The sequence below is a fragment of the Lithobates pipiens genome, unplaced genomic scaffold (assembly GCF_037356315.1).
Source record: "Lithobates pipiens isolate NorthernLeopardFrog02 unplaced genomic scaffold, aLitPip1_a1.2 Scaffold_10, whole genome shotgun sequence".
Lineage (NCBI taxonomy): Eukaryota > Metazoa > Chordata > Amphibia > Anura > Ranidae > Lithobates > Lithobates pipiens.
In genome coordinates this window covers 176,897,767-176,910,953 of record NW_027507686.1, presented here as the reverse complement: position 1 = coordinate 176,910,953, position 13,187 = coordinate 176,897,767, and positions in this window count along the sequence as shown.

Genomic DNA, 13,187 nt, shown 5'->3' with positions numbered 1-13,187 from the left:
GAATCTGGCTGGTCAGTACTACTGTAAGAAGGGAAGGGACTGCAGTCATTTTGGTCACATTGGATGCTTTATATAAGCAGAAAGTAGACCACATAGCACTTGCTTCAACCAAAACAAATCACATACAGTGAATGCCATTGTCTCCTAGTGAGCAAGGTGGGATTCAGTTATCAAAACAGAGGGTATCTGAGGGACAAATATTTGTAAAACTCCCTTTAATGAACATGCCATATCATACTATGAAACCCATGGTCCCATTAAAGTCTGGGTATTATTTGGCATATGTTTAGTTTAGTTTAGTGTTTCCCAGCAGAAGTTTTTTGAATACCTACACAAATGATGCATTAATAAATTAAAAAAAAATTCATAATGCTAAAGAATTTAATCATACTAACATTTCTAAAATGTAATATATAAAATCTAGAATGTTTTATTTTGGGATACTTAGTGATAAATACTGCTTAAAACTTTGATAGTTATGCTAACAACAAAGCCATTAGCCTCATGTAGTTTCAAATTAGTAGCTGAAAAACCAGAGAGAGCATTATACATTGTAAAACAATGTTTCTTCACCGCCTTTTAAACATCACATTCACTACTCCAATGCCAATAAAGTACTTCTGAATCTAGGGGGTGGGAAACACTCTGGGCATATAACAGGCCTTATCATTTGCTTGTTTTATCGCAAAGCAAAGTATCACTACCACAAAATATATACGGCCATATCCCTGTTTATATATGTACACATATTAGGTAAATATGCACTCATATCTTTATTTGAGAACATATTCTTTATGTATTATTATTTTTCTGACTTTCCAATAGTGGAAATATTAATAGACTGACTGTGTAATGGAGAGGTGTCGGCACATTAGTGACACAATATATTTTCCATTTTTTTTCACGTTGTAAAAGAGTTTTAGGATTAATTGATGCTAGTGTTTATAAAAGACTGTCTTCATTGCTTGACTAAGGTTAACCACTTTCAGACCGGACCATTTTGCTGGCTTAACCTCCCTGGCGGTATGATTCAGTCTGGAATTAGGTGCTGAAAGAGGTACAATTATTTTGCATGGAAATCTGGCTTTTATTTTGTAGTCCTGTAATTCTTAGGAATAACGCTCTTAAATCTCTTCAAACCAGAGTCTAGCAGACATCCCGGGTATGATAAAGTTTATAATATAATAAAGAATAATAAAAATCATTCAATAATGTAATCAAATCCTAAAACACAAAAAAAAAGGGACACGTTTTTGGTTGCTATGGATAATCTCCAAATTCCAGGCATAAAAAACAGTATTTATAATATAAAAGTGCATGCAGGGCATTGCACAGACCACTAGGGACAAAGGGGTGTGTCATTTTTTAATACAGCACTGTAATCTGTAAGATTACAGTGCTGTGTGTGTTTTGTGTCTTTTTACTTTTTTGAATTTGCCGCCGTTCTCCGCTCCCGTGCGCTGTAACGTCGCAGGGAACGGAGCTCGGCGGCATTCGGCACTGTGAATCGAGCGGAGGACAGCTCGATCACACAGCGCGACGGACATCGCTGGATCCAGGGGCCAAGGTAAGTAAGTCTCCCTGTGTCCTCCCCTGCATCCAGCGAAGCGATCCCGAGTCTGGCTCGGGGTTACCGCTCCTGCTAGTAAATTCACAACCCGAGCCAGACTCGGGATTACCGCCAGGGAGGTTAAGACCAGACCACTTTTTGCGATTCGGCACTGCATCGCTTTAACTGACAATTGCGTGGTTGTGTGACGTGGCTCCCAAACAAAATTGATGTCCTTTTTTTCCCCACAAATAGAGCTTTCTTTTGGGGGTATTTGATCACCCCTGCGGTTTTTATGTTTTGTGCTATAAACAAAAAAAGAGCAACAATTTCGAAAAAAATGCATTCTTTTTTACTTTTTTTGTGCGCCAGTTAGGAACTGGTTAAAGAGAAGTCCTACCCCACATAAAGCAGACGGGTTTACATTTGTTTATACCAAGTTGCTAAGGTTAATTAACGAACAGGTATTTTTTTATTGGCACAGATTGGAAACATTTTTTTTTTCATTTATTTATGAATGAAGAAGAACATTGAGCTACCACCAGCCCACAACATGCCCAGATATGCATTACAAGTTTATGGAAAATACAATTTACTCTTAGTTTAGGAGTTCCTGACTATACAAAGGTAGCAGTCCTGATCATCTCCATAATATGAAATCAAAGGAATTGCATTTACTAATGTTTAATTAGACATGGGGGTCCGAATGAAGCCAAGAACACAGTTTAAAAAATTGGTTTAATATCTGTATGGATGATTTATGGTCACCTGACCCAGCTGTACATATAGGAAGACGAAAGTAAAATGTCGTATTACAGATCCTGCACTTGGCAGCATATAAAAGTGAAACTACACTGCATCTGGGCAACACAAACCAACCATGCTATTTAATTCATTTTTATTATTTAAAGCATCCATCCATTTTCCTTCTCCATCCATGTCTACATTCTTTATTTTGATGAGAATTCACTTTGAAAAACACTCCCTAGCATTTTTGGCCATTGCTTTGACTCAAGTCCAGTCCAGGAACAGGAGAAGGAGGAGGAGTTCTTGGACCAAAAATTGGTTGCTTTATTAATCATGACCAATTATGTCATATGCCTTTGCTGTAGGAGCTCCAGGAGAATAATCCAGATAATTTTCAGAATTATGGATCCCTGCTTTCACCGCCTCTTGGCATTGTTTACCACCTATATTAAGAAGCAAAACACATGCATGAGGCTATTTTATTTTTTGGTTGAATAATAATGATTTGATTTGTAATATTTTTGGATGCATAGAATGCACTGTTTTGTTAAGTTCTATTGGCAGATAGCATGTCTAATGTTATTTGTTTTATTTTTTAACGCACAATAAAAAAAAAATATGGAGAATAATACTTGGCTATGTGTTTTACTTCAAATGACAGTTTGGGAAAAGACAGTTACATTTAAAAAAAATACAATGTAAAATTGACAAGGGACACCAACATATTTGTATCTTTGATCTTAAAAACTACGGGATAATGGTGTTATGGTAACTTGCTCAATAAAAAGCAAAACAAAAAAAAAAGCAAATAACAATTCTGCTCATGGAGCTTGAGTACTGTTGATTCGAGGACTGTGCAGGAAACATGTGAGACCACTGGAGGCCTGGACCTTTACACTCTCTATAAAGCAGCAACAGTCCTGATTGCCAGGGAGAGAATATCTTAAAGCAGCCTTTGTCAACCTTTTTCAGGATCCCTTGAAATTACTTTCTGGTCTCAGGAAACCCCTGCTAATAATTACTATATCAACAGCTTATGGTACCTTAGTGTAATGTTTAAATGGAAGAATGTGTCTTACATTTTGGGTCAATAGGAATAATTCCTCTTTAAAGGTAGCAAAAAAGATCATTGGTGTTGCTCATCTGAGATACCGATGTTGTTCATTGCACATGGAACCCCTAGCAACATCTGGAGATCATTTTTATACCAATCATTTTTTTTCACTGATTTATTATCACTATTTTATAAAATTTTATTATTTCTTTGGTGCAAAGGTTTTTTTTCCTTTTTAACATCTGGAGGAATCCTGGCTAAGGAAGACTGTCTAAAGCCTTGTACACACAGTCGGAGAATCCGTCGGAATGCGTCTTATCGGACCGTGTCGTTGGATAATCTGACTGTGTGTGGTATGCATCGGACTGATTCCGTCCGAATCTCCGTCGGACCCAATTTTCCAACATGTTGGAAATATTTTCCGACCAACTGGTTTGATCGGACATACTCCGATCATGTGTAGAGAATTTTGATCGGACCAAGTGCCACGCATGCTCAGATCAAATTCCTACATCAAAGCTATTGGCTACTAGTCCCATCGTAACGAAATTACGTCATCACGTTCTGAATGATCGGATTTTTCAACAACGTAGTCCGACCGTGTGTATGCAACAGTTTCGGACAAGATCCGACGGGCAAAATCCGACGGACAAAATCCAACGGATTTGGTTGGCAGAATGTCCGACCGTGTGTACAGGAGCTTAGAGGATTCAATTCCAAACATAGATTTTCAAATGTAGTGGGTATCTGGAACTATGCCTCTTGGCATCCAGAACAGTGCTAAATGATGCTCTGGTATGAGGCATACAATGACCATTGCTAATGAAATGTAGGACTTGGAAGAAGATGGAAATTAATAATGTTATAAAGAGGATGACAGAGTAGCCTGGAACAAGAGTATGTGTGCCCAGAATAGAGGCCACTGCTTTTCCTGCCAACCTCATGTCACTACAGTAGGGACTTGGATGTCATTGGGAAGATCCACTGAGCTCAGTGGGGAACACAGGAGATTGATACTTGGGTCCTGCCTGGGTTCCAGGAAATACATTTCAAAGTGATTTCTCAAAAATAGATAAATAAATAAGTACTAACAGAAAAAAAAAATACTTTCATTATTGTCTCTGATATATGCATCATAGAACAGGCAGGTACAAATACTTCAATATCCAACTAGTCAACACGAACAATAGTGACGTTTCCATAGATAAAGCAGTTGGGCAATGAAGTATTTGTACCTGTCTGTACTATATTGAATATATCTATCAGAATATTTTCTATTAGTGCCTAGTCAGCCAGTGATTTTTTTATAGTTCAACTTTTGTTATAATAAAAAAAATATTTATATGAAAAGAACCATAACCTTTGATTGGTGGTGCCTCAAAAGTCCCATAAACACATGGCACTATTCCCTTATTATAGTAATTCTAGGGGATGTTGCTACCTTATTCAGGCTCAAGTCACACCTTATTTGTTTTATTCTTGCATATTAGAATTTGAGTAGCGTGACAATTTTAAGATTTCATGTTGCAAAATTACGTATTACCCCATGGCTCATCAAAGTAGAGAGTTGCTACAGATGTCGTCTATAGTAAGTAGTACATCATATGATATCAGGAAATGTATGTTTATGTGTAAATACACTAAATAATAGCAAGACAAAGGGAAACATTGCACAAGGATATGGCAAATTTAGAAGAGGAGTGACAAATGTGTATTCAATGACACTTATGAAGAGGAATTTCTGTATTCTTTCCAAGATGAATTAACCATTTATTCTGAATAAGATGAAATTAATATTGTTAAGACTGTAATTCAAGAGAAAGCAATTTTCCAACGGAAGGGAAATAATTTTTTTGAGAATGTCATGGAGGCCAGTCAGCATTGAAAAGGTGATTAATTAAAGTTGAACTTTGTAGCCAAGGAGAGGCAGCAAGGTTTAGGTGCATGGGTAGGAGGAAGCCTGCTGGAGTGAGGGATAAAGTAAGTAAAGTAAGACAGATTTTTAATGGTACACTAGGAAAAAAAACACTTAAAGTGTTTGTTACCCCAACACTTCATATTCCTGATATGTGCCTGCTGTACCATGTACATGTATAAGAAAGTATCCAATTTTCTTTGTATTGCTTCATTTGTGTGAAATCCCTGGTGTTCCTCCTAGTCCACTTACTTTCCTATTAAACACTGACCACACAAAGCAGGTAAGCACATCGTGGTCAGTTCCCTTGCTATGCTGGGAACTTTCTCAGTTTGCTCTCCTCCAATGATCAGACATGTCCTGACATGCCCCCCCACACACACACACACACCCAAACACTGGGAAGCTCAGTGTGCTGCTTATTGTGATAACTAATACAAATGGGAGGAAGGTATTTATATATCAAAAAATATATAACTATACAAAAATGTTTTGCATTTCATCTCTATTTTGAATTGAATGGGTTGTTTTACAAGGTGATCATTAACAATCACTTTAATATTAACCCATTGCAAGAGTAGCTTGCAGCTTTAACACAAATAATGCAAAACTGTTAATTTTATTCATTTATTCACCCTGAGGAGAGCCTAGCTTTAGTACTTCAGGCTCATAAACCAGACCCTTTTGCTAGAAAACATATGTGTCTAGGTCCTAGGATCTCCTTGAAGACTATGATGCAGTTAAAGTGACACTAAACTCTAGCTTAAAGAACAATCTATTACGTTATTCTTTTTTTCTAACCTTCCTGAACAAGACAATTCAAACGTGGTTTTGTTCAAATGTTTTATTAAGCATATTTCAATGTACATTGCAATACATATGACAAAGAAAAGAGTCACATCAGGAAAATTTAGAAAACATGTTAGCTGAACAGAATAACATAACTTGATTAAAGACCTAAAGGTGATAGTGTCAGTCAAGTAGTGCTATGTAATGCATTTGGTAAAAAGGGTAAACCCCTCATAATTTAATGAAAACTAGGCTGTAAAGGTAGACATAAGAAAAAGGGAGGGGGTAGAGGAGAATTAAACCTATTTGTTATCCTAGCCAAGATACCGGTAAGTAGTTAAATGGTTTGGAGGGAGGGAGAGACGGGGGGTTGAGGACAGAAGGAACTAAGGAAGGTGGGGTAAGGAAGGGGAAAGGAGAGGAGGGGGAGGTCAAAAGGAATAGGGGTCCCTAGAGAGGATCAGGGTCTGTATTTCCTATGTAATCTGTAGGTCATTGCAATTGGAGTTAGTCATCAACGTTAGGGGGCAGGAAGTGAGCAATCCAAGGTCTCCATAGTTTTTCCTAAGCAGAAACTTTGTCCAGAAGGGCTGCCTAAATCATGACGTGGGCCATTGCTTGAGTGATTCTGTGCTTCATCACTAATAGGGACAAGCCCGATGTTCGATTCGAACGTAAGTTCAACACAAACATCGGGTGTTCGCCTGTTCACCGAATAGCGAACAATTTGGGGTGTTTGCGGCAAATTTGAAAGCCGCGGAACACTCTTTAAAAGTTGGGAGAAATCAAAAGTGCTAATTATAAAGGTTTATATGTATGGTATTGTCATAAAAAGTGTTTGGGTGACCTGGGTTCTGCCCCAGGGAACATGTATTAATGCAAAAAAAAGTTTTAAAAACAGCAGTTTTTTTCAGGAGCAGTGATTTTAATAATGCTTAAAGTGAAACAATAAAAGTGAAATATTCCTTTAAATTTCATACCTGGGAAGTGTCTATAGCATGCCTGTAAAGTGACGCATGTTTCCCGCATTTAGAACAGTCTGAGAGAAAAATGAAATTTCTAAAGGAAAAAAAGTAATTTAAAACTACCCGCGGCTATAATGAATTTTCGGTTCCGGCAATACACATAAAAGTAATTGAAAAAATTGCCATGGGATTCCCCCATAGTCCATTACCAGACCCTTTGGGTCTGGTATGAATATTAAGGGGAACCCTGTACCAAAATTTTAAAACAATGGCGTGGGGGTCCCCCCAAAAATCCATACCAGACCCTTATCTGAGCAGGCAACTTGGCAGGCTGCAGGAAAAGAGGGGGGTGCCCCCTCCTGAACCATACTAGGCCACATGCCTTCAACATGGGGAGGGTGCTTTGAGGTAGCCAAAGCACCGTGTCCCCATGTTGATAGGGACAAGGGCCTCATCCTCACAACTCTTGCCCAGTGGTTGTGGGGGTATGCTGGCAGGGGCTTATCGGAATCTGGAAGCCCCCTTTAACAAAGGGACCCTCACATCCCGGCCTCCCCCCCGTGTGAAATGGTAACGGGGTACAAATGTACTCCTACTATTTCACAAAAAAAGTGTGAAAATGGTAAGGGGTACATTTGTATCCCGTCACCATTTCACAATGGGGGAGGCTGGGATCTGAGGGTCCCCTTGTTAAAGGGGGCTTCCAGATTCCGATAAGCCCCCCAACCGCAGGCCCCCACAACCACCAGACAAGGGTTGTGGGGATGAGGGCCTTGTCCCCATCAACATGGGGACACGGGGCTTTGGCTACCCCAAAGCACTGTCCCCATGTTGAGGGCATGTAGCCTGGTACGGTTTAGGATGGGGGGCGCTCTCTCATCCCCCCTCTTTTCCTGCGGCCTGCCAGGTTGTGTGCTCAGATAAGGGTCTGGTATGGATTTTTGGGGGGACCCTATCCATTTTTTTTTTTGGCGCGGGGTTCCCCTTAAAATCCATACCAGACCTTAAGGGACTGGTATGGAATTTGAGGGGACCCCATGCAATTTTTTTTCAATTTTGGTTCGGGGTTCCCCATAATATTCATACTAGACCCAAAGGGTCTGGTAATGGACTGTGGGGGAATCCCATGCCATTTTTTCAATGATTTTTCTGTGTATTGCTGGAACCGACAATTCATTATAGCCACGAGTACTTTTAAATTACTTTTTTTCTTTTAGAAATATCATTTTGCTCTCGGACTGTTCTAAACACAGGAAACATGCGCCACTTTACTGGCATACTATAGACACCCTCCAGGTATGAAATTTAAAGGAATATTTCACTTTTATTGTTTCATTTAAGCATTATTAAAATCACTGCTCCAGAAAAAAACTGACATTTTTAAAACTTTTTTTGCATTGATAAATGTCCCCTGGGGCAGGACCCAGGTCCCCAAACACTTTATATGACAATAACTTGCATATAAGCCTTTAAAATTAGCACTTTTGATTTTTCATGTTCATGTCCCATAGACTTTAACGGTGTTCGCGTGTTCAAACTAATTTTTTGCCTGTTCGCATGTTCTTCTGCAAACTGAACCGGGGGTGTTCGGCTCATCCCTAATTATTAATATTCATAGAGAAGGGGTTTTCCAGGCTTTAGCAATGGTCTGCTTGGCTGCATTGGGGATAAACAGAAGGAGTTTGAATTGACGGTGGGTTACAGCCAAGGGTTTATTGTTCAGGAGAGCTATTGTGGGGTCAGGTGGTAATGGTGTCTCGAATAGGGTAGAGAGGATCTTGAATACTTTGGTCCAGAATGCTTGCACTGTGGGCCATTCCCACCAAATGTGTACATCTGTGGCAGGTGCGGCACAGCCTCGAAAGCAATGTGGGGAATATTGGGGGGGGGGGGGGGGTTGGCAATCCTGGCAGGGACCAGATACCATCTAGTGAGCACTTTGTAGATGGTCTTCAAAACTACAATATTGGGTGAGGCCGATTTACTCCCCTGCCATATATGTGCCCAATCGGTTGTATCACTATTAATTTATTCTTAACTTAGAAATGTACTTTATATTGCTGTCAGTCTTCATTCCACTTCCTATTATAGGATGGCTACATTCATTCTCCTTGGTCCTGCTGTATGTAGGAATGTAGTCATCCTCACTTGCCTGCTCCCAAAATGAACTATGATATATAAACTGGTGGGATTTGTAGTGTGCATAGAGTAGAGAACATTACCACAACTAGCTTGCATTGCTCCTTCCAAACAATCAGAAGTGAGAGACAAAAATAAGAGGTTTGGGAGCTCATGGAGGATGTTACAAGGAAGCAGAAAAATGCAGCAAGAAACTATTTTGAGAAAAATTGATTGTAAGGCCAACTTCATTCTATGACCGAACAATGAAAGACCAGCAGCATATCTTATGAGGGTATTGTAGTAATAATGGGATTTTTATATACAGCTTATCTGTAAAATCCTTTTCTTGAGAGTACATCACGGGACACAGGAGCTTCATTACATAGTGGGTTATATAGGCACCTCTGGTGATTGGACACTGGTTGACCCTAATTAAAGAGAATTCCTCCCCTATATAACCCCTCCCATCTGGGAGGCACCTCAGTTTTGTAGCAAAGCAATAAGAAACCACGTAAAACCCAAGAGGGGCGGGAGCCCTGTGTCCCGTGATGTACTCTCAAGAAAAGGATTTTACAGGTAAGCTGTATATAAAAATCCAATTTTCTTGATCATACATCACGGGACACAGGAGCTTCATTACATAGTGGGATGTCCCATAGCAATGCTCAGGTTGAGGGGAGGGAGACACAGATCATAAAAATAGACCGCCAGGGACCTGAGGACCTAAACTGCAGCCTGCAGTACACTGCGCCCAAAGGCGATATCCTCTTGCCCTCTGACATCCACCTGATAGAATCTGGTGAATGTGTGGACTGATGACCAAGTCGCAGCCTTACAGATCTGAGCCAGGGAGGCCTGGTGATGCACTGCCCAAGAGGCACTGACAGCCCTAGTAGAGTGCGCTTTCACCTGAAAAGGAGGAATCTTCCCCTTTAAGCTATAGGCCTGTGAAATAACTTGTCTGATCCACCTTGAGAGAGTGGACTTTGACGCTGCCTGACCCCTTCTAGGGCCTTCCGGCAGAATAAATAAACAGTCAGTTTTCCTTATCTGAGCAGTTGCTTGAAGATAAAGACTGATTGCTCTAACCACATCTAAAGTGTGTAAAGACTCTTCCTCTATGGACTGAGGATTCGGAAAAAAGGATGGTAGGATTATATCCTGATTCAGATGGAAACCCGAAACCACCTTAGGTAGAAAGGACCCGCTGGGACGCATAACCACCCGGTCCTTGTGGATAATTAAATACGGCTCTTTACTGGAAAGAGCTGCCAATTCTGATACTCTTCTAGCCGTGGATATGGCTACTAAGAAGACCAGCTTTTTAGTCAAGAGAGCTAAAGAAGCCAGATGCAAAGGTTCAAATGGTTGGCCCTGTAAGGCCGAGAGAACCAAATTCAGATCCCATGGACATACCAGAGGTTTAACTGGCGGTTTTATCCGCATAGCCCCCTGGATAAAAGCCCGCACTAGGGAGTGTGATGCAAGAGGTTTTTGAAAAAATACCGACAGGGCCGAAATCTGCACCTTGATGGTGCTTATTGCCAAATTCATTTCTAGGCCTGACTGGAGAAAGGCCAAGATTCTGTTAATGACATACTTTCTAGGATGCCATCTCCTGAATTCACACCAGGAAACATATGTCCTCCAGATATTGTAATAGATACGCCTGGAGGCCGGCTTTCTGGCATTGACCAGAGTAGAAAGGACTGGCCCCGAAAGGTCACGGTCTCTCAGAATGTGGGTCTCAGCAGCCAGACCGTCAAATTCAGACTGCGTAAAGCAGGATGGTAGATTGGACCCTGTGAGAGCAGATCTGGCCGGAGAGGGAGGGTCCATGGCCTGCCCACTGCCAACTTCATGATTTCTGCAAACCATGGTCGCCTGGGCCAAGCTGAGGCCACCAAAAGGACCGACTTCGACTCCCTCTTGACCCTTCCCAGGAACCGCGATAGCAGCGGGCTCGGGGGGAAGGCATAGATCAGATTGTACTGATCCCAGGGAACCGTCAGAGCATCTGACCCCTGGGCAAGCGCATCTCTTGTCCTTGACACAAACCTGTCCAGTTTCTTGTTGAATCTGGACGCAAACAGATCCACGTCTGGAGTGCCCCACTTGTGACATATGTTCTGAAACACGTCGGGGTGCAGAGCCCATTCTCCTGGGCATAGCTGCTGGCGGCTGAGAAAATCCGCCTGCCAATTCTCCACTCCTGGGATGAAGACTGCAGAAAGACACGGAACATGCTCTTCTGCCCAGACAAGTATGCGATTCACCTCCTTTTGGGCCACCAGACTTCTGGTACCGCCCTGGTGATTGATGTAAGCCACTACGGTGGCCTCGCAGTCTGTAAGACCACTCTATGAGTGCCATGTAAACTGCCCGAATCTCCAAGATATTTATGGGCAGCAGACTTTCGGTCGCAGACCATTTCCCCTGCGAGCACGTTCCCTCTAATACGGCTCCCCAGCCTGTCAGGCTGGCATCCGTTGTGACAATCTTCCATGAGAGGGGAAGAAAAGTTTTGCCTTTCAGCAAATTCCTGGTTTGTAACCACCAGACAAGACTTTTGCGTGTCCCGGGGGATAAACGCATAGGAAGATAAAGGGATTGGGGCTTCCTGTTCCAAACCGCAAGGATGCATCTTTGCAGAGGCCTTGAGTGGAACTGGGCGAATGGGACTACCTCGAATGAGGCGACCATCTTTCCCAAAAGTCTCATACATAACCGAATGGAGGAAGATCTTCTGCCCAGAATCAGGCGCACCAGATCTCCAATGGCCAAGGCCTTTGGCCTTGGAAGAAACACCCTGCCCTGAGCGGTGTCGATAATCAAACCCAGGTAATCCAACCTGGTGGTCGGTTGCAAGGATGACTTTTCTAGGTTTATAATCCAACCTAGGTGCTCTAGATGTTCTAGCGTCTTGGTGACGCTGCGACTTAGGCACGCTGCAGTTCTCTCTACGAGAAGCAAGTCGTCTAGGTAAGCCCTGACGGCTATGCCCTGAACTCTTAAGATTGCTAAGAGAGGGTCCAGAATCTTCGTGAAGACTCGAGGGGCCATAGCCAGCCCGAACGGCAAGGCCACAAATTGAAAATGGCGCCGCTCTACCGCGAACCTTAGAAACTTCTGGTGTGCGGGAAATATTGGCACATGGAGATATGCGCCTTTGATATCTATTGATGCCATGAATTCTCCCCCTTGCAGGGAGGAGACCACAGTGCGGATTGACTGCATCCGGAAGGTCTGGATATGTAAAAACCGGTTTAGGTCTTTCAGATCCAGGATAGGTCTGACACTTCCGTTTGGCTTTGGAACGGTGAAGAGATTTGAATAAAAACCTGAACCCTGCTCTTTCGGGCTCACTTCTACTATCACACCCTGGGATAGTAACTGATCTAAGGCCAGGAATAGCGGCTTCTGCTTTACTGGATCCTTGGGGATCCTTGACCTTAGGAAACGATAAGGTGGAATCTCCTGAAACTCTAGCCTGTAGCCCAGAGATACCGAAGAGATCACCCACTTGTCCTGAATCTCTTCCCGCCAGGCGCCTGCAAACTGCAGGAGCCTTCCCCCCACTCTGCCGAGCGGGGGCGCCCCTTCACAAGGAGGTCTTGGGGGTCTGCTTGGCAGGCTTTCGCCCCCAAGTCTTTTTCTGTCCCTGGGCTCGGCCCTGAGGCTTTCTAGCAGAGGAGGGCTGGGAAGGCCGTTGCCACTGTTTTGAGCTTGATGCTTCGGGAGAGAGAGTACGCCTGAATGAAGGACGTTTGCTCTTTTTGACTGGAAGGAGAGTAGACTTACCTCCTGAAATATTTTGGACGAACTTATCTAATTCTTCCCCAAACAAACGTTCCCCTTTAAACGGGAACCCAATCAAATGCTTTTTGCATGACATCTCAGCAGCCCAATTTTTTAGCCATAGGGTCCTTCGCATGTGAACCAACATGAGGGACAAACGTGATGCTTGTTGGACAGAATCCAAAATCGCATCAATTATGAAACACAAGATGTGAGGCAATTCTGCATAATTCTCTACTTCCTCACTGG